Consider the following 22720-nt stretch of genomic DNA (forward strand, 5'->3'; position numbering starts at 1 on the left):
AAGCCAATGGCAGAATCAAACTTACTGAAGCTGCAAAATAAAGATACTATATGCAGAAACTATATACAGAATCCGAGATGCTGCGTGCCAATTTTATGCATGGTTCCCCGAGAACCCACCCAGAAGCTAGTCAGTTTGCTGTATCACCAGTACTAATCCGTCTTGGCACGTCACTGGTGAATAAAGCAGAAAGTCCAAAGCACTGTCGCTATTGAGACTACCACCTCCCAGGCTCCACCAACAATATTCATGAATAATTTGGATGGTTTTTTTTAAAGAAACTTATATATATATGGTTTCCCGAGCCCCAGGGAACCTGGATCTTCTGCATACAAGGCAGATGCCCTACCCATTGTACTATCCTCTGATTCTTGTGTGTATGTGTGCATGTGTTGTATTTTTTAAAAATTTTATATTAGTGAATCACTGTGAGGTAGAGTTACAGACTTACATACTTTCATGCTTGCATTTCAGTCATACAATGGTCGAGTACCCATCCCTCCACCAGTGCCCATTTTCCACCACCAATGGTCCCAGCATCCCTCCCACTACCCCCACCCTGTCCCCTCCACCCCACCCTGTCTCTGTGGCAGGGCATTCCCTTTTGCTCTCTCTCACTTTTGGGGGGTGTTGTGGTTTGCTATATCCCTCTGATTCTTTTTTTGTTTTTTGGTTTTGGTAGTTTCTTTCAGTAAAGGAACTCAGTGCATAAAAGTATGGGTGAATTATCACTGAATTCTTGGGAAATTTTCACGATTTATTAGTAAGAAGGCACAAAAATACCTTTTCAACTTGAATTATTTGGGGGGTGGTGGAGCATGTTGGAGAGCTATTTCTGCCTCTGTGCTCCAGGTCACTTGTGTTTGCAGGACCATATGTAGTGCCAGGGATTGAACCAAGATAGATTGCATTAAGGCGAGATTCTTAACTCTGGTCCCTCCAATTGAATATTGCAGTTTTGTTTTTTGGTTTTGATGTTGCTATTGTTTTTTGTCAGGGGTCACAGTTGTGGTGTAACACAGTCACATACTTGTTTACAGAGCAAGAGGTCACACTTGTGGTGTGGTTGGTTGCATCCACAGTGTGGTCATACTCATTGATGTGGGATATTGCTGGGGATCAAATTTATGGCCTCACACATGCAAGACACTCTCCCACTGAGCCATCTCCCTGCACACTTTGAAATTATTGTTTTGCTGGAACCAGATAGCCTAGTTTTCCCTTTTGGAGAACCTGGCAAGCTACTGAGAGTTTACTGCCCGCCCAGGAGAGCTTGGCATGCTCCCTGTGGCGTATTCATATACCAAATACAGTAACAATGATGGTTTCATTCCCCTGACCCTGAAGAGCCTCTAATGCGGCACCATTGGGAAGGACAAGTAAAGAGAGGCTGCTAAAATCTCAGGGCTAGGACAAATGGAGACGTTACTGAGCCCGCTCGAGCAAATCATTGATCAATGGGATGACGTGATACAGTGATGGGCAACTATCAAAAATATTCCTTTGTTGTTATCCTAGTGTCATGAAATGAATGATTTATCATTAAAAACATTCACTAGGAAAATATATTTGCTAAATATCTACTTAAAAGAGTGGAGTCATAATTATATACAGTTTAAGTAAACAGGCAAAATAATATGGATGTTATCATTTTGGGATAAGAGATGTGATAGAGGTAATAAGAATTCAGTTAAGTTTGAAAGGAGAAGGATGGAGTGCTCAAAATTCAAAACTTAAAATACAACATATGACTACCAAGTTTAAAACATTTTGGTATGGAAATTTCTCACATAGATAGCATGCTGAAGCCCCGTGGCCAAAAATCATTGACCCACATATGTCAACTGTGTTGAATTTATCACTTTATACTCAGCCCAAAGAAGACACGAACTTTTTTTAAAAAAAAATCTAAACAGAATTATTTTAATTTATAATAACAACTTCCAGTACATGATTCTATAAAAGTTCAATACTTTATAATGATAGTTGGCTTAATTTTCGTGTTAAGTGATCAAGAGATAAACAGGCTTAAGAGATAAGCATCTAATAAACAGTTAAATCTAAGAAGACACGAACTTTGCTCAAGAAAATAGTGGGAAGTGAAGTTAAGGTTTAAATACATGACTATAATGTAATTTCAAAAATTTGTAAGTCTGTAACTGTATCTCATGATGATTCATTAAAATAAAAAATAAAAAATAAATAAATACATGGCTATGTGAGTTCAATATTCTGACTTTTACTTCAAAGGTAATAGAATAATAAGGAAATGGTTTAACCTCAAAAAAAAACCCACCCTCACAGATACAATGTTGGTATCTGTGATTTTGTCCTTTCTTTGGTCATGATGACATACATGCCAGTGAGAGATTTTGCAGGGAATAGCATTATTTTGACTCAATACACAGCTGGAGATCCAAGTACATATGATTTGTACACATCCTGGGTAAATATCTTGAATAGGTGACTCTGAAATTTCACTGACAGCTTGCAAACCTTTTTAATCAAATGCAATTATATTGAGGGGAAAGGGAGAAAACAAGCAGATAATTCACAAATGGGGCATGTCAACTGGTTCTGTAGATAACGGTGCTGTTGATGTTTCCATTTCACTGCATTCTAATCATCCTTATCCTTATTCTTGATCACTGATTTTGATGCTGAACCTTTAATTGACTTCTAATCTTTTTAAAGAATGGGATATGATTTTTATTTTACCTCTCTCATGGATCCCAGAACTGTATTGAATTTAATCAGAATTCAAAATGAAGAATTTGACTAGTTTGAGTCAAACTAGACTGAGGCATGGATTCTTGCTCATTTCTCATACACACCATTGCCTCTATCAGTAAGGAGCAATGCATAATTTCTGTCAGAATTGTCATGTTAAATAAATGAGCATCCTGTTGTACTTGTTATAGTTATAGGATGCAGGGAAATGTGTTTTCACAATAGATGCTGAGATTTGCCTCTGACTGTTGCTAAGGCAACAGAATGAGAGGACAGCATCTGGGGACCCCACTGTCTGGCTCCCCTGGGGTCCTGCTTCTTTGAGCCCCACCTTTACTTCAACAACTGCTTCTACCTCATATTGTGAAGAATCCCATGACAATTTAAATATGGTGATAAATGCCAGGGATTGTTTTTTATGCCTTATCAATTTTCTATTTTATTAGGGCTGACAAAATCAACAATGATGTTGAAGAAGCAATTAACATAAAAACAAGGCAATGCATAGAGAGTGAACTGCTCTTATTCTGAAGGTCCTATGCTGAACAAGTTTCATTAAAATGATGCCTCTACAAACAGAGACTAGAGATCATCTGCCTGAAGACTGACGTGAAGGAGAAAACATCATAAAGACTCCGTTGCTCAGGAATTGGGAGATGACTCAGTGACTCAGATACCTTCTTTGCAAGCATCCACTAATGCCACCCTGAAGTGCTAAGCTCAATCCTCGCAGTTCTGTAGTCTGTGATCCTTGGCACAGTAAGCAGTGTCTGCTTGCACTGCAGCCAGGTGTGTAGAAGCACTGCAAGTGAAAGGACACCACTCTCCATAGAGTTTTGCCATAGAAAGGAAGAAAGAAAGAAAGAAAGAAAGAAAGAAAGAAAGAAAGAAAGAAAGAAAGAAAGAAAGAAAGAAAGAAAGAAAGAAAGAAAGAAAGAAAGAAAGAAAGAAAGAAAGAAAGAAAGAAAGAAAGAAAGAAAGAAAGAAAGAAAGAAAGAAAGAAGAGATATTCAAGCACCACAATCAGGAGTCTGATCCCCAGACAGAACATGTGTGAGCATAGCACCATGTGTATCCTCTAGTGGACACCAAACCCAGAATACACACCAACACCACAGTGAATGAATTAGACCCCAGCGGGCATATGAACAAACACCACAGCTCAATCTTATTATCCTTCTGGGTGATCAAAACAGCTCCAGACCAACTTCCTACACAGGAATAGTCACTTCCCTGAACAGTTCTGGAGGCCCTAACGCCCCGGGCAGCTGGGCAGCCCCATCTTGCATAATAGACTTTTTGAGATGTGAACCTAGTAACAATCCCTGTATCTCACAAACTCAATATGTGCAAATTAAGATCCCACATGACTTTCTGGAAGACCACCTCTCTTTTTATTTGGAGAGGGTGGCGCTGTAGTGCACTATCGTCCTGCTGTTCATTGATTTGCTCAAGCAGGCACCAGTAATGTCTCCATGTGAGACTTGTTGTTACTGTTTTTGGCATATCGAATACGCCATGGGTAGCTTGCCAAGATCTGCCGTGTGGGCGGGATAGTCTCGGTAGCTTACCGGGCTCTCTCCGAGAGGGACGGAGGAATCGAACAAGGCAAACACCCCACCCACTGTGCGCTGTCTCCAGTCCTTGGAGAGGGTATGCTATCCTAATTAGTCCATGCTAATAAAAAGCACACACAGTCATTTATTCCAAGTTCCAACTATAATTTCAACCTCTCCCCAAAGTTAGAATTTTGAATCAATTAATTTGCAATTTCCTGGTCTTTGGGATGAAAACACTCCACTGCCTCCAAGTAAGGGAAAGGAGTTTTTGCCCATAATATACTTTCTTTCCTTGACTTTAATATCCTTTCATTTGTAAAACTCCTCATGTCACCTCTTTGCTCAATGGGATACTGTCTGATTCACGAATCGTTTAATAAGACCAATTATATTGCTAAACTGATTCAGATGAATTTTTTTAACATAAGAAATAGACCTTTGGTCAGTCAAATATATTATAGGCACTACAAATCCTTGGCTCACAGCCCCCAAGTCCCTGAGAATTCTAAAGTTTTGAAAGTGATAAAAATTAGGTTTTTGGAAGGAGAATATTTGGAAGCACCTAACTAAGGGGGTTGTTTACCTGGAGAAGGTGGAGAAATTCTAGCTTTTCAGGGAGGGAAGAAAAGCTCGGCTTAAATTCAATTGCACAAAACCCCAGTTATGATCAATTCTACCAAAGTGATAAAGCTAGGAGGGTTGAATTCAGATTGCAGACAGCACCATGCACCATTCCACAGGGCCACAGGGCCACAGCTGTGGGAAATCTGTGGACGGTCTGCGGATGAGAAACAGAGGGAATGACCTACACTTGCAAACTGTCTGTATTCTGAAGAGGCAGTTGTGAGAATATGTCATCTGTAGCTGGGTGGGCATAAGGAAGCCCAGGTAATAACTGGGGCTGCGTGGCATGGCGAAGTCACACACATACAATTGCTATGGAATCGAAGTTCTGTTCTGTGGGCAATAAGTAAAGGCATTCTTTCTGTCCCATCAAGAATGGGAATACATGGGACTGGAGCAGTAACACAGCGGGTAGGACGTCTGCCTTGCACGTGGCTGACCCGAGTTCAATTCCTATCATCCCAAATGGTCCCCTGAGCACCGCCAGGAGTAATTCCTGAGTGCGAAGCCAGGAGTAAGCCCTGTGCATCACCAGGTATGACCCAAAAAGAAAGAAAACAAAAGAAGAATGGGATAGCTGAGAATGATGAGCTCTCAAAGAGCCACTTCTGAAGAAACATCTACAAAACCAAAGTAGCCTTTCTATAAATTCAGTCCCCTACGTACTCCTAGATTCTTTTTTCTCCACTGTAGTTTCTTTCCTCCCTTTAAATTCCTGCATAGGTTATCCACCATCACCCTGTGAAACATGGGATACCCTGTACCTCAGCTCTGCCCTCCTTCTTTGGCTTCAAACAAACTTTGAAGGACTGATAAATGGTCTATTTAACATCGTATTAACATCTATGTCATCTTTCTTTCTCTGCTCCTCTCAACTGTCAACTCCTACGTGGATGTCAGACTTCTCCGAGCACTCCTTCCTCAACAGAAACTCCACCCTGTCATTTCTCCTTGCTAACTTTCCAAGCATTGAAAATATCTTCCCCTTCTCTTGGTTCATCCAATTCCTACTATCTTCACAAGTTTTTCCTTTGGCTTATCGTTCTTTTTCTTAATGTCTTGTTTAGAAAGGTCTAGGTTATTGCCTACAGATTTTTAAGGATGTGTAAAGTCATGTTTCAAGGACCCCATTTGGTTCACTGTTTCCTCTTTCTACACCCTACTTTGTCTCCTCTTTCTTATGCCCTCTGCCCATTCACTTCATTCAAGCTGGGAAGGACAAAGCTGGAAAATCTTGGCCAAAATTATACCAGACTCGATACTGTTGCCAAAGAACTCCCTAGATAATTTACAGAGTAAGTTATCTGGGCAGCATGCAAGATTCGAGAAATTTAAAGTTTGCCCTCAAGGAATTTCAGTTTCATTTTTCGGAATAGAACAAAAAAAATGGAACGCATTCAATTCATTAAAATATGTGGTCTTGTACCAGAGAGATAGTCCAGGGGTTAAAGCCCTTGCTCTGCATGAGCTAATCCCAGCTCAATTCCTGGCACTGTATATGGTCCCCTGAGCATCCCCAGGAGTTATCCCTGAATATGGCTGGGTGTGCCCCCCCAAAACCAAAAATAAAATCAAATAAAACATGTGGTCTGATAACTTGCAGGCTTCTCTTAAACCATAAAGCTGGCTTTTCTATACAGTCTTTCACATTGCTTCCAGAAGGATGATCAGTTCCACTCTGACAAGTTTGGACATATTAAATCCATGGCTGCACTTGCTTCAGCTCTCTGCCACTAACACAGAGTCATAACCCATTAACACATAAATCCATGGACAGTGGGATGACATTTTTAGTTTATATCTTGCAACCCCTCGGTTCAATACATTTATTTCTGGTTATACCTGTGCCTGGAGTTTGGCATCTAAATCATTGGGTAAAGAATTGATTTCTGATCATTTATTTTCATTCCTTTCCTGCATGTAGATTTAATATTTGGGGCTCTGTGATGATGATGATAATGATGTAAATGACAATAATGACACCTCCCTGTTTGTGTTTCATTGTACAAAGCACTGTCGTGTGAGTTATCTTCTTTGATTCTAAAATGCACCTGCGAAGCTTACGAGTACTCTATTCTTGACTAAACCACTCCTAACTTAGAATAGCTTCTGGCCCTCCCACCAGCTGTGCTGCTGGCTCTCTGTAGGAGCTACATCCCCACGATCTGTTGCTCAGGTAACGCTCTAGGTTCCCAAGCCCATTTGGAACTGCTTTTGTGACCCTCACTGCAAAGCAGTTGATTTAGTGCCTATTCTTCTTGTCCACCTTCTCGGGTCTGCCTTCCTCCAGAACACAGACTTCCCTCTCTGCCGTGTGGCCATGAGCCATCACAACCTCTCCCAGGTGAAGATCTAAACCTCAGCCTCAACCCTGTTCCTGCGGGGCTGGAAATTGCCAGCACAACTGCTCACAAATGGACTTATTGAAAACACTTCGTTTCGAGACCTTAAAGGCGTTTCTGTTTTCTCTCCACATCAATGCATGGCCCTATAGGACGATGAAGTCAGTACCTCTTTCTGAAGGGCGGCCATTGTTTTTGATGTAGATTTGATGCAAAAATGATGCCCGTTTTTTCAGAATATGTAATGACTTGAAACCATGATCCATGAGATTATCTTGCCCCATTTCACAATCTGGAGCTTCCTCAATGCTCTCCTTATGAAAACTTAATGGTTGCTAACCCACCTTTTGTCTTAGAAAGGACTAGAAAAGCAACTCCGGCCTTCTAAAATTCTTCGATTACCCAAATAGCATATTAGAGTACCTAGTGACTTGCAGAAATAAAATACAAAGCAGAGAGCTAGGTAGATGACTCAAAAGCTGGAGCCCAACATACAGCTGCACAAATGTATCCCTGAGCACTTGATCCTGAGTGCCACATAGTCCCCCAGAGCACCATTGTGAGTGTTACTCTCATAGTCAGTTTCACTGCCACTAGAGTGCCAATCAAATTAGAGGCAAGGAGAAGGGTCCAGAAAGAACCTTGTTAGCAACAAGCCAGCAGATTGGAAGATGGCTCACTCATCTTCCAGTCTATCTACCCAGAAGGCCATCTCATTTGCATGGCAACAGGAATGGGTTTTTACAAGGAAAAGAGTTTTAACAGGACGAAAAGGTGGGGACCAGCGGCTCTAAGAATGAACAATGAAATCCCTCTGTTCACAGGTGCCCTGAAACACTTTTTGTCTGTAACCTGAACAAAGAAAGGTTTAGGTTTTGAGGAGAAGGCTGAACAGAATAAATCACCGTTTCTTTAGATTTTGGGACAAAGATTTGTTTTTTCTGTATCGATCTTCATCCCAGTTTCAGGAGTTGCCTCTCACCCCCTACAAAAACAAAAACAAACTGAAAAATTCAGAGACGGCAGAAAGTCTAATGGATGAGGATTCTATGCAGAGATGACGGGGAATGTCTTTAGCCTCTTACTATTTATTTATTTTTTTTTTAATTTTTTTATTGAATCACCAAGTGGAGGGTTACAAAGTTCTCAGGATTATGTCAGTTATACAATACTCAAACACCCTTCCCTTCACCAGTGCCCATCTTCCATCACCAACCCCCCCCAGTATATCTGCCGCCCCCTCCCACCTCCCCAGTCCCCACCCTTGTACGTGATAAGTTTCTCTTCATTCGCGCTTATCTTGATTACATTCCATGTTTCAACACACAACTCACTACCGTTGCTGGGGTTTCCCCCAAAAAATAAAAAGACAGTCCTATTGCCAAGGAGGCATTTGATAGTTCTCCATTGCTAAGAATATAGAGATATTAAGTCCCGCTGTTTGTTACATAACTTTTCTTTTTCCCCCTTGCCCCATGCCACCGAGTTCACGCCTGTTTAGTAATCGCCATGCTGTCTGACAAAAAAAAACCGAAGAGGATGGTTATTTCCCGTCATCAGCCGGTGTGGGGCTCTGGCTTAGTTGATAGTCTAGTAGAGTGTCTGCAAGCAGTTTCTGGAACCAAAGGTCTTGCGCTGATATCGGCTCCGGCTCGAGATACCACCAGCGTCCCGCTGGTCCATGTACATAATTTTTCCCCTTATATCCCATTCCCACACCACCAGGTCTGTTTGCTTAATGGACATCACACTATGTTTGACACCACGCCGCATTTCTTCCCGAGAAAGAAGGATATTTCTTCTCAGCCGGCTTGGGGATATAGCTTAGTTCAGTCTAGAGAGATGGCTACCACTTTGATTGCCTTCAATATTTCAACAAAATACTTACTATTCTTGTTAGGATCTCCCACAAAAGTCCGACCCATTAAGAAGGAACCATTACATATTGCTGATACTAAGATGACATTAGGTTGCGCGGCCGCGCAGTTTGGGGTTTCTGTCTAAAGTCCAGGGAAAATTCTGTCTGAAATTCTATCACTACAATCTTTTACCCTTTTATGGTGCTCATAAGATGGGAAAACCTAGAGAAATACCGGCCCCCCCGCACGGGCGGAAGTGGGAAAGCTCCCTTGTCCTCCTCCGTCATACTGGGGCTGCGGGCGCGGAGAAGTGGGAAAGCCCACGTGGCTGCACTCTCTTTAAGTGTCCGATGTGGGCAGAAACCTGTACTTCCCCGCCCTCGATCTCCCGCCAGCCGCGCCGCGCATTTGGGTGCGTCTCTCCATTTTGTGCTCAGAGAAGTGGGGTGGAGGCTGTGCTGTGCTCAGGAGAAGTTGAAGGAGAGAGAGAGAGATTAAAAAAAAGAGAAACGCCGGGCCCCCACACGGGGGACCTGGCGGAAACGCTCAAGTCACATACTGCAGGTTGCTGGCGGGCTGCTGGTGTCCAAAGCAGCTCCCTCCTCTTCCAGCCTCTTACTATTTAATAGTAAGTTGTTCCATATTTCTTGAGGGAATCCTGATTCAAATGCTTCTATTCACAGTCTAGAGCATGCAGGGTGTGCTTTTATTACCATGTTATTTAAACAGAGACGATTTGTTACAAAATTGACCAACACAATCACAAGCAAAGACATTAAAGTAGTAATTAAGAATCTCCCCAGGAATGGGGATTGGGGGGCTGGTGATGGGAGGGAAACTGGGGATACTGGTGGTGGGATATGTAACTGGTAAAGGGTTGGGTGCTGGGAAAATGTATGACTGGAACCCAATTATGAACAACTTTGTAACTGTATCTAACGGTCATTCAATAAAATAATAATAATAATAAATTTAAATTTTTTAATGGGAAAAACTAGGCTAACAACATTAAGAGCATGGTTTGCTTTTAGGAATTGCAAGAAATATAAACTGAATTCTTTCCTTTTTTATGGTGACTATATATTCCCAGAGTTATTTCTTTTTGTGAGAAGAAAAGAAAATAGACACACACATAATTTTTGGAAATAAGAACAATCCCTACAGAATGTTCTAAAGACAAAAATGTGCCCTGTTGAGGAAATGCACCCCTTTCCCACATGGTTTATACCCCTCTCCATGGCTGAGCAGGTTCCGTGCCAGCTGAGGCCATGTTAAGAGCACGTTGGTATTTCCAGAGAAGCTTAAGAAGAGTCTCAGTGAGTGGGTGAGCAGGCTGGAGTTTAGATAAGATTTCCCAGGGGTTTTAGCTGTTCTTCATTTATTTCCATTTGGCTTTTTCTTGGCTGCCGCCTACTTAGCTCTTCAAGCTTGTGCTACTATTCAATTTTCAACAGCACCAAATCCGGCAGAAATCAGTAAAACTGTAGAACTATGCCACACTGATAAGAACTGTCTTTTGATTTTATACCATAAGAATAACATAAGAATACTGGGGGCAGCAGAGATGCAGTCTATACACCAAATACACAAACAAATGAAAAAATTAAATTTAAAATGAGGACACGTTTTCACTTTGAGGATGTTATAATCACTAACTAAGTCCACTAAGATATTAAGCTTACCTTATTGCAATAGTTAATTTACTCATTCATGTAACAGGTAGTTATCGGGTGCCTCTCCCCTGCTAGGCATTGTACTAGTTTCTGGAAATCAAATGGTGAGCAAAACAGAGTCTCTATTCTCTTGGGGATTTCAAGTCTAAGGTAATCAGAAGAAGTTTCCTATGTCCCTTCTAGGAAATTCATCTCTTGCCCCCGCGCCTAGCTGTCTTCACTGGGGCCCCTCGGAGGGGGTGGGTTGAGTTTCCCTCCCCACTCCAAGCAGAGCCCCGGCAATTGAAAACCTCCGGAACCCAGCCACAGCCATGCTCAAGGCCCCTCTCCACATGTTTGGACGAGCCTCATGCATGAAGGAACCAGCAGAGGACCCCAGGTGTGTGGGACCCAAGGCTGAGATCTCCAAGTCTGTTCAGATCAGGACTGGGTTTCTTCCACCCAGATCCTCCATTTTCCAGTAGCTAGGTGGTCACACCCAGAAACTGCCCCTTGCCATGTAATCCCATCAACAGCGAACATCCAAAGACTATAAAACCAAGCTCCTGTAAGTGCGCAGCCACATGACATCTTATATCCTAGTTCTCCCTCTTACAGAACCTGGCAAGCTACCGAAAGTTTACTGCCCCCATAGGAGAGCCTGGCAAGCTCCCCTTGGTGTATTCATATGCCAAAACCAGTAACAATGATGGTCTCATTCCCCTGACCCTGAAAGAGCCTCTAATGTGGCACCATCGGGAAGGACGAGTAAAGAGAGGCTTCCAAAATCTCAGGGCTAGGATGAATGGAGGCGTTCATTACTGAGACCGCTCCAAAAAATCGACGATCAACGGGATGATGATGATGATGACCATAAGAATATGTCACTGAAAATTGGCATTCTCTTAAATGCCTTTCCCTTTTAGCATTTCCAGCACCAATTGGTCTTTTTTCTTCTATTTTATAGGTTTTAAAAGATGGAGAACTGAGTTAATCAGTCTTGGGGCAAAACTTCTCTTCAGCAAGTATGTTGTGCTTTCTTTCTTTTTTTTTCCTTTTGATCCCCACAGCACAGTACATTCATGAAAAAGGATGAAAAACTTCCCAGAAGAATAATTAAGTGGATTTCCTGGCCAGGGTGCCAATATAATTGGCTTTAAGTTGCTCTAATTATAGCAACTCAGGGCTAAAATTAATAAATTTCCATAACAATTTTATTCTCATACCTTTCTGATGTTTTCTAAAACCTGAGGAAATATTTTTCTCAATTGACTTTTGCCTGTTCTATCATCTTTTCTAAAAACAACACCTAATGATGGTCAGTAATTACTCCTGGCTTTGTGCTCAGGGATCATTCCTGGAGGTGCTTAGAGACCACACATAAATCAGCTGACTCTACACCTGAATCCTTGCTGTGGCCACAAATGGGATGATCCACTACTCCAACTAGACAGCCACAGTGCATTTGTCGCTGTGATACTTAGTCTACAGAATGATTGGCTACAGAATCCATCTCTTGGGTAGGTTTTTAAAACAGGCATACTATTCTTTCAAAGCTCTTCTTCCTCCCATGCAGTTCCTTACCACTGAACATGAGAGTCTACTGAATCTACCTTACCAATAGAAAATGTGTAATATTCCTCAGATGAGGTGAGTGGAAAAGATTCTACTGGACTAAAATATCCCAAAGATCATGCTATGTCATTCGATGAATAAAATACTTCTACAAGTATACAACTGTCTTTTACAGGTTATGAGAGAAAATTAAAAGCAAAGGCAGCTAGACATCTAGGAATAGAAACCGGAATCAAACTTTAAAAACTAGAAAAATGGTTGAAAAAAACTTTGATGTGCGTTTCCATAAGAACAATGATAAAACATATAGCAAAAACATTTTTGAAAACTCCTGAGATTCCTCATATTTTAATTCTCCAACATGGCAGGGGGAAAAGGGAAGGGAAGTTCACATTTTTTAAAATACACGCTAATTTGGAGAAAAAAATTGATGTTTCTCTAATGGATTTTATAAAATTCCCATTGCACTAAATATTAAGACCACTAATGTGGCAATATAATATTTAGCATTGTGTCTAGAAGAATGTATATTTGAGATGGCTAACTGAAATTGACTCATCTAAAAGCATTTAGTGTTAAACCCTCTGATTAATTTTTTATCCATTTATGAAGTACAAATGTGAATGATGAAAAAAATTAGATCAGATACATTAAATATGATCAGGTAAACTAAAATAAAACATGAATAGTTAAAATACTAAAGAAATCAAAATTTTTAAATAATCTTAAGTGAAGGTCATATTTCTTTTCTATGTTGTTGGCTTCTTACAAAAGAGAAATGGTAAGATATCTGAAATAAAAATTAGTCTTTAATTGCCCCATAACTTGGATGTGATCAAATCCTGAGAATCAATTCAAATACATATAATAAACTTTACAAATTATTTTCATATTCTCTTTTTTTTATACACACACATGTACATTACCACCTCAAACATGCAGACCAGCAATATTTAACATTTCTCTGTTTGGCACTAAGAGGACATACACTTTAAATTCATATTCTTTTCTCCTAAAAGTGCTTCATATCAAATGGAATAGGCCCATATGCTTACAATGTTCTGCAATTTCTGCAAACTGTTCACCATATGGTCCTACTGGAACCATAAAAATTATGTTTTATCCTTGCTGCATTGATAATTTGGGAGGCTTGTGCCTGCTTGTAATTATGACTCTAGCTTCATCCTCTTCATTGATTTTTTGTATATACTTTTAATGAATCCTATTTTTATATAACAGGTAAGGAACATTTGTTCAAAGAAATGAGGTAATTAAAATCTAGAAGTTGATCATGAATCTAGCTAGTTCCTGAACATTCGCTTAAGAAACTGATTATTTCAGCAATAATTACATGGGCAGGAGTTATGAAGTATATAGTTTATTAAAATAGTTCTACAATTGAATCTTCTGTGTCATACCTGTGAGTTCACATAATAAAATGGGGAGTAGGGGACTGCTGTGACGACTCTTATTCATATGGTGGCCCAGAGCCGCCTCCCTACTCCCCAGACCTCCCCAGAAGAGAGACAGAGACAGGGAGATGGGGGATCACAGCCTGACGGTGAAAATGGCCCATTTAAGCAGAGTGGTATCATACTTATAGAACATCTAAGAGGGGTTGAGGGAGGGACATAGGTGTAATTGATCATTTACTCAAGGAGACACTCTGTCTCCCAGGGACATCTACACTGCTGTTACCTTTCCCTCTAGTTGTATATGTAATCAAAACTTGCAGTTGTTTGAATAAACACTGTCACTGTCACTGTCATCCCGTTGCTCATTGATTTGCTCGAGCAGGCACCAGTAACGTCTCCATTGTGAGACTGACTTGTGTTAGTGTTTTTGGCATGTCAAATATGCCACGGGTAGCTTGCCAGGCTCTGCCGCGCAGGCGACATACTCTCGGTAGCTTGCCAGGCTCTCTGAGAGGGGCAGAGGAATTGAACACAGGTTGGCCGCGTGCAAGGCGAACGCCCTACATGCTGTACTATCACTCCAGCCTTTGGATAAACACAGAAATAATAAAAAATAAACAATAGAAATTAATAATAAACAAAGATCCCAACACTTAGTTCTCTGGGTTCTGGGAGCAAGCAAGGCTTTTACCATAAATCCCAGACTAAGTCCTCAGGCCAGTTCAGTTTGTCCTTCTCCATGAGGGTCCTGTCCCTTAAGTTGGAACAGCTTGCATCAAGACCATGCGTTTATGCTTTCTAGGCTGTCCCATCTCAAAGTTGGGGTAGCTTTGCCACTCGCCTTGAGTCCATCCAGTCCCACAGTGGGACCTTCCTTTTGGGGTGTTAGGAACTATATATAGTAACTAAAGCCTGAGTCAAGTAATTATGACCAAGTAATTATGCCCAGGAGCAGATATTTTTTAGAGTCCATCAACTCCCAAATATTAGGAGCATAACATTATTGGTCTTTCTGTGTTTAACCAAAGAACCTTGCTCTATAGTAAAATATAAAAAGGCTATAGGGGAAATAGAAAAGCAGGTACAAATACACAGCACATCAAATACAAACCAGTACAAATACAAAGTTCAGAATTACCAGAAAATTTTGACTCATAAGTAATCAAGACTGACTTGGGGAACTGAGACAATGAGAGGTAAAATACAAAGGAAAAGATAAAGATAAACTTCAACTAAATTAGGGATGCTACCAAGAGCAGAATAAGCTTCTCAGGAGGAGGAAAAGGGGCAAGTCACTGATGAAGCCTAAAGCACTTAGGGTTGATATCCAACACAAGGAAAGGTTAAAGATGGACTTTAACTTAATTAGAAATGCTAGGAAGAGAATGGTAAACTTCTTTTCTCTGGAAGAAGGAAAAGGGGCAATTCTCTGATGAAACCTGAAACACTTAGGGTTAATATCCAACAATACCTAAGCAAATTCTTTTTGAGCCTTGATGTTTTGTAAGTATTCTGGCTGATTTTACAGTTGTATCACTGTATGTGTCTTACAAATTCATTCACATTTCATCAATAGGAGATAAAACATAGTAAGTAAATAACGTTGTGTAAACGAAGAGTGTGTTCCAGTGGTGGGCGGCTTGAAGTTTGAACATTGAAGGACTCCGATAACTCTGTTGCCAGGGTCCAGAGTGATAGTACAGAGGGTAGCATTTACTTACATTGCAGGTGGCTTTGATGTCTGACATCCCGTAGGGTCCTCCGGGCACTGCCAGGAGTAATTCCTGAGTTCAGAGTCAGAAGTAACCCATCAGAGCATCACCTGGTGTGGCCATAAATCCAACAAACAAAAATTAAATAAACTCTTTTATCAGCAGCTTTGCAAATTACTGTAAAGAAATGCAAACTTTTTTGGTGTGTGCTGGGGTGGGGGGGCTGAGGGTGCAGAGGAGGGTTGAATCACACCTGACTTGTTCCTCACTCTGCATGCAAGACCCACTATTGGCAGAGCTCAGGGAACAATATGGGATGCTGTGGATCCAACCTGGGTTGGCCACGTGCAAGGCTTACCTGCTGTACTATCACTCGCATGTCCCAAAAACTTAAAAAAGAAAAGAAGAGTGTCTTGATCTTGGGTCAAGAACAACCAAATATAAATCATGATATTTTGTGAAACATTATATTACACAGTCTCGTCCATAAAGCCTTAATTCTTTTCATCATGCTTTTTACTTAATATTGAATGACAAACCTTTTCTCTCTGATGTTCCATAGTTTGGGAGAAGTGATAAAGGAAGTTGTCCACTTACAGGTTTATAGATTTGGATAACTTTTAAACAAAATCTAGGGGAGAAGAAAATTGCAGGGCAATGTTGGAGCGAATTAAAGATGTTTATTTTACAATTTCAAGGACCTTTGTTAAGGAGAAAGAGCGATAGCACAGTGGTAGGACATTTGCCTTTCACGCTGCCGACCTGTGTTCGATTCCTCTGCCCCTCTCAGAGAGCCCGGCAAGCTACTGAGAATATCGTGCCCGCACGGCAGAGCCTGGGAAGCTACCTGTGGTGTATTCGATATACCAAAAACCAGTAACAATAAGTCTCACAATGAGAGATATTACTGGTGCCAGCTCGAACAAATCAATGAGCAACGGGATGACAGTGATAGTGACATTCTAAATAAGTTTAAATGTGGCAGTGATGATAAATTAAAAGGATTAGATTTTAAATAAAGATAAGACTAGATGGGCCAGTGTCATATCCACCATACTAACTCCAGCCCTAATAAAGATTCTTTTAGTGTACAAATTTTAGTTTATTTGTTAAAATAAATTAAATAAAATATAGAATATTGAATCACTATAATTATAAGGTGATATAATTTCAAATATATTTTAATATAAACAAAATATCTAACAGTATACCTATTATATATTTTAGAATACTACCTTAAATAGATAAATCAAAATCTCTGCTTTAATAAATATGTGTTCTACTTTGTGAAGAAGAAGTCTCTTGCCCACGCACCTGGCTGTCTTCACTGGGGTCCTTTGGAGGGGGTGGGCTCCAGCTTCCCTCCCCGCCCCAAGCAGCGCTCCCTCGACCGAAGACCTCCAGAGCCTTAGCCACAGCCATGCTCAAGGCCCCTCTCCACACGTTCGGATGAGCCTCGCGTGTGAAGGTACCAGCAGAGAAAGCCAGGTGTGTGGGACCTGGGGCTCAGACCTCCAAGCCTGCTCCGATCAAGACTGGGCCTCTTCTGACCAGATTTCCCATTTTCCAGTAGCGAGGCGGTCACACCCAGGGACTGCCCCCTTCGCCATGTAATCCCACCAATGGCCCACACCTAAAGACTATAAAACCAAGTTCCCAGAAGTGACATCTTATAGCCTAGTTCTCCCTCTTGGAGAACCTGGCTAGCTACCAAGAGTTTCCTGCCCACATGGGAGAGCCTCACAAACTACCCATGGTGTATTAATATGCCAAAACCAGTAACAATGCTGGGTCTCATTCCCCTGACCCTGAAAGAGCCTCCAGTGTGCCATCACCGGGAAGGATGAGTAAAGAGAGGCTTCTAAAATCTCAGGGCTAGGATGAATGGAGAGGTTACTGAGACCACTTGAGAAATTCGATGATCAACAGAATGATGATGATGATGATGATGATGAACTTCTACTTAATCTACTATTTCAGTAGATGGAATACATTTAAATAGTGTATTAAAATATTAGTTTAAAACATCTGGAAACAGCACTTTTATGTTCTCATAATTGGAATCCTTTCTTCCTCTGTTGTTTCATTCTCTTCTTTAATAGACAATGAATTCTCCATATAGAAATTTTATATTTTATATATAAGATCTGGGAGTACCTTATGTTGGAATCACTGGAATTCAGGAATTCCTTTTTCAGGAATCTATTGACATCTGATCAGTTCATATGAAGAGTTTCAGCGGTCTTTGACACCATAGCTAACTCTAGTACCGCCATTCTTAGATATGCGTTATTTTTGGCTTTCACCAGTTATACACAGTACAGTAGCAACACATTTTGTCACATTTATCTTATTCTTCCCAGTACCCTTCAAAACTAAATTTCCTTCAGATGCCTTGTAGGTTAAAATTATAAAGCCAAAATGGACAACAAAGTAGTACCAAGAGAGGTGCTATTGGATTTTCTGCCACTGTTCTTGTTTTAATTTGGTTTGAGTTTGGGAACCACACCCAGGACAAGGGATATTCTTTGGGGGTCAATCCTGATGGTACTCAGGGGACCACTTGGTACTAAAGGTAGAGCTTGGTCTTCTACATGCAAAGGTTGAGCTCCAGTCCACTGAACTATATCCCTCCAACTCTATATGCTGTTGGTTCTAACTGATTACTAGTACATGGGTACATTAAAATATTTATCCCTGGTTATACTTTTATATATATTTTCAAAACACCAGACCATTATTTTGTTGATTTGGCCTATTTTGGGCACCCCTGATAGACTTTTATTAGAATCATGCAATGTGTAGTTGGGTAATTTATTCAGGACTTTTCCTCTCTTCTGATAAACACTTGCACTGCCATGAACAAACTTCTTGTTGCAGTTTATGCCATGTCCTATGTGTTCTGACTGTTTGTGCTTCCATTCTAATATCTCTTTTTCCTTTGAGCTATTTTTTTTCAGCAGTATTTAGCTGTTTAGTTTCTTAGTATCTGAGTTATCTGACTTCTACAAATTTCCACATTCAAAGCATTGTGATCTGAGAAGACTGTTGACATTCTATTTTTTTAATTTTATTTGTATATGAGCATAGTCCTAGCTTGGAGAAGATTCCATGTGCACTGGAGAATGTGTACTTGACTTTTTTGCAGTGAAGAGCTCGAAACGAGTCCATTGGATGCATCTCTTTCATTTCTTTTAAGGTCAACATTTTCTTAATAATTTTTTGTCTTCATTTATCCAGTGGTGAGAGGAGGGAGTGTTAAGACTCTTACTATAATTGTGCTGCTGTATCTTTCCCAGGTCTACTAGCAGTCGCTCTACAGATTTTGAGAGTCCTACATTTATTATGTGGATATATGTCTGAGTATAAAGTCTTAATGATGTAGAGACCCTTTGAGCACTAAATGATCATCCCTGTTCCTTTTAACATTTTAAAATCTGAAATCTATGTTGTTTTGATAGAAGTTTCATTGGCCTGGCCATTTTTGCCGACTGTTTGAAAGATCATTTCCTAGACTTTCACTTTCAGTGTTTATCATAACTGTTTAGGTGTGTCTCCTATAAACAGCTGAAAGTAGTTTCAATTTTCTGATCCATAAATACACTGCACTTTTTGAATGGTGAGTTCAGGCCACTGATGCTAAATGAGATTACTGAGATTAAGGAATTTAATGTCATTACTTTGGAGAAATTATGAGTGTTTGTGAAGTTTGCCTTTTAAAGGAGCTTATTTATTATTATTATTGTTGTTGTTGTTGTTGTTGTTGTTGTTATTATTATTATTGGCTTTTCTGGTCACACCCGGCAATGCACAGGGGTTACTCCTGGCTCTGCACTCAGGAATTTCCCTGGTGGTGCTCAGGGGACCATATGGGATGCTGGGGATCGAACCCGGGTTGGTCGTGTACAAGGCAAACACCCTACCCGCTGTGCTATCACTCCAGCCTCTTTATTATTTCTTGAAAAGCTGGCTTACTAGCCATGAACTTTTTTTTTTTTTTTGGGTCATACCCAGCAATGCACAGGAATCACTCATGGCTCTGCACTCAGGAATTACTCCTGAGTAAGATCAACAAAGCATAGGCTGGGATCAGAAAAGGTGTGTGTGGGGAGGGGGGAGAGGGAGTTCTTAATAAGCCAAATCAGAAGTGAAAAGTGAGAATTTACAACAGATACAGAAATTCAAAAGATCTTCTGAGATTACTAGGAAAAACTGTATGCCATGTAATTGAAGAAATGGATAAATGTTTGAAATCCTCTAACATCACAAAACTGAATCAGGAGGAAATAGAACATCTAATATAATCATTACTAACAAAGAAGTATCAAGTCTCCAAAAAAAAAGCCTGGGCTCAGATGGGTATACTAGTAAATTCTTCAAACCCTTCAAAGAATACCTATGTAACTATTTTTCTCAGGCTCTTTCAGAAAATCAGAGAATAGGAATCCTCCCAAATGGTTTCTCAGAGACCAGTGTTACTCTAATACCAAAAAAAAGGGATACTTCAGCCAAAAAAAAATTTAGTCCAATATGATGAACATAGATGTAGGTGATCAACAACAAAATCTTAGTGAACCAATTTCAACTGTACATTAAAAGGATTCTACAATGTGATAGAGTTGAATTTATTCCAGGAATATAAGGATTGTTTAATATGTGTAAGCCAATTAGTGTGATATAAACCCGGTGAATATAAGGATAGATACAAATCTGTAAGTAAATATCAGTAATTACAGTGAAAGCATTTGACAAGATTCGGTACCTGTTTATGAAGGAAATGCCACAAAACGGAGATTTCCTTAATGTAGCTTAGGCCAGGGCTGGAGCGATAGCACAGCAGGTAGGGCAATTGCCTTGCACATGGCTGACCTGGGTTTGATTCTTCCACCCCTCTTGGAGGGCCCAGCAAGCTACCGAGAGTATCTCGCCCCCACGGCAGAGCCTGGCAAGCTACCCGTGGCATATTCGATATGCCAAAAACAGTAACAAATCTCACAATGGAGACGTTACTGGTGCCAGCTGGAGCAATTAGATGAACAATGGGATGACAGTGCTACAGTGCATACTTTTATAAGAATAAATAGTTGTCACGTATTTTTATGTTTGATAAATCATAGTAACATGTTGATCATTGTTTGTTTATTTTTCCCTTCATCGTTACTGCAGTGATGGTAGTCACAAGCATGATTGATGGTGGTGCTCATACACTTTGTTGCAGTAATCACTAGGAGTCACACACTTTTCACTGTGGTACTCATGAACATTTCAGTGATAGTGCTTACCTGGGATCACGGTGGTGCTTACACATATTCTCACCTGGAGTCACACTTCCTGGCTGAGATGCTCACATATCTTAAATTTTAGTTGTAAAGTACTCATTGGTGGTAGCCCCCTTTTTTATCAGAAGTTAATTGAGAATCACAGTCAGTGCAGTGGCCAGACACAAATGGCAGAGTTATTAGAACCAATCAGAACTCTGCTTAATTCAAGCACCACCCCGGGAGATTGAACTCACAGCTTGAGGCTTGTAAGGCAGTTCTAAGCCACTAAACTATCTCCTAGAACCCTACGTAGTTCATTAAAAGCCCATTTTATTAAGCTTAAAAGTAGATTTTTCAAAGTAAAATGTTTAATAAAATCCCATGTCTTTCCATAATATGCTTCCACATCTTACTCGTCTTTTTGTTTTACCTTTTCTTCTGTCTCTTCTAAATCTCTGATGTAGTTTCTCCATCTACGATGATGTTCTTTAATAGATTAATTTTTAGCCACTTGGTTTTAGCCTCCCTAAGATTTTATCATTTTTGTTGTTCTGGGAGAGACTGTATTTCATATGAAAGGAAAAAAAGGAATTTCATAGTCATATTTGATGTTTTGTTTAATTTTTCCCCACTCTAGCAGGGTAATAGTTGTTTCATGAAGATTTTGACAAAATAAAAAGGACTTTCTTGGGTCAGAGAAATAGCCCAGAAAGCTCAATGGGTTAAGCTCATATTTTGTAACCAGAAGGTCCAGTTTCCACCACACGGTGCCCCCACTCCCCCCACCCCAAGACAACTGAAGTACCTCTTCACCCCAAGCAGAGAGGTGGGTATTGCCACAAATGAAAAAAGGAGAAAGACTTTCTTACCCAGAATTGGTATTGGTAGTCTTCACCATCAAGTTTACTAATATTAGTGAAGGAGTGAATATAAACTCTTACAGGATATGTACCATATTATGTGGAAGGAGTAAGTGCTTATTCTAATCACTGTGGACTATGGAAAAGAAAATTAAATCAGAAGTTGGTCAAGATGGGATAAAATCAGTCATTATTTCCCCCCCCTTATTGTTTCACTCTGTTTGCTTAGCATTCTGGCAGTTGCAGTATCTGTATTGCAAACTATAATGCCCCAAAAAGCCTGGCAAACTCTCTGTAGCATATTCAATATGCCAAATACAGTAACAATGATGGGTCTCATTCCCTTTACCCTGAAAGAGCTTCCAATGTGGCACTTCTGGGAAGAACGAGTAAAGAGAGGCTGCTAAAATCTCAGGGCTAGGATGGATGGAGACGTTACTGGTACCTGTTCAAGAAAATCGTTGATCAATGGAATGACAGTGATACAAAATGCCCCAAAGTAGAGAGTATCGGGTAAATTGTCTGACATGGAGGCAGGGGGGAGGGTTGAATAGGGGGGGTATACTGTGGACATTGGTGGTGGACAATGTGCCCTGATGGAGAGAGGGGTGTTTGATCACTGTATGACTGTAACTCAAACATGAAAGCTTGTAACTCTATCTCACAGTGATTCAATTAAAAAAAGGGGGGGACGGGGAGAGAGAGAGAGAGAGAGAGAGAGAGAGAGAGAGAGAGAGGGAGAGAGAAACACCTGCCAAAGAGGCAGGCAAGGAGTAGGGGGTGGAGGTGATGGAAGGGATCCTGGGAATACTGGTGCTGGAAAACATATACTGGTGGAGGGATGGGTGTTGGAATATCGTATGACTGAAATTCAATCATGAATGGCTTTGCAATGTTCTAAAAATAAAAATTAAATAAATAAATAAATTTTGGCAGTTGTGATATTGTTCTCTTTGCATATATAGCTTGTCCAACTCTATACAACTTTCTCCTTTGACATTACAATGTCCCAACACCAGATTCACATTCAATTGCACAATTAACATGGATTAATGGTATGGATTAATTTCATATCCAGAGATGGTAGAATAAAGGCTTAATGTGTAAGACAAATAATATAACTCTGCATTC

The sequence above is a fragment of the Sorex araneus genome, chromosome 4, assembly GCF_027595985.1.
Source record: "Sorex araneus isolate mSorAra2 chromosome 4, mSorAra2.pri, whole genome shotgun sequence".
Taxonomy (NCBI): Eukaryota; Metazoa; Chordata; class Mammalia; order Eulipotyphla; family Soricidae; genus Sorex; species Sorex araneus.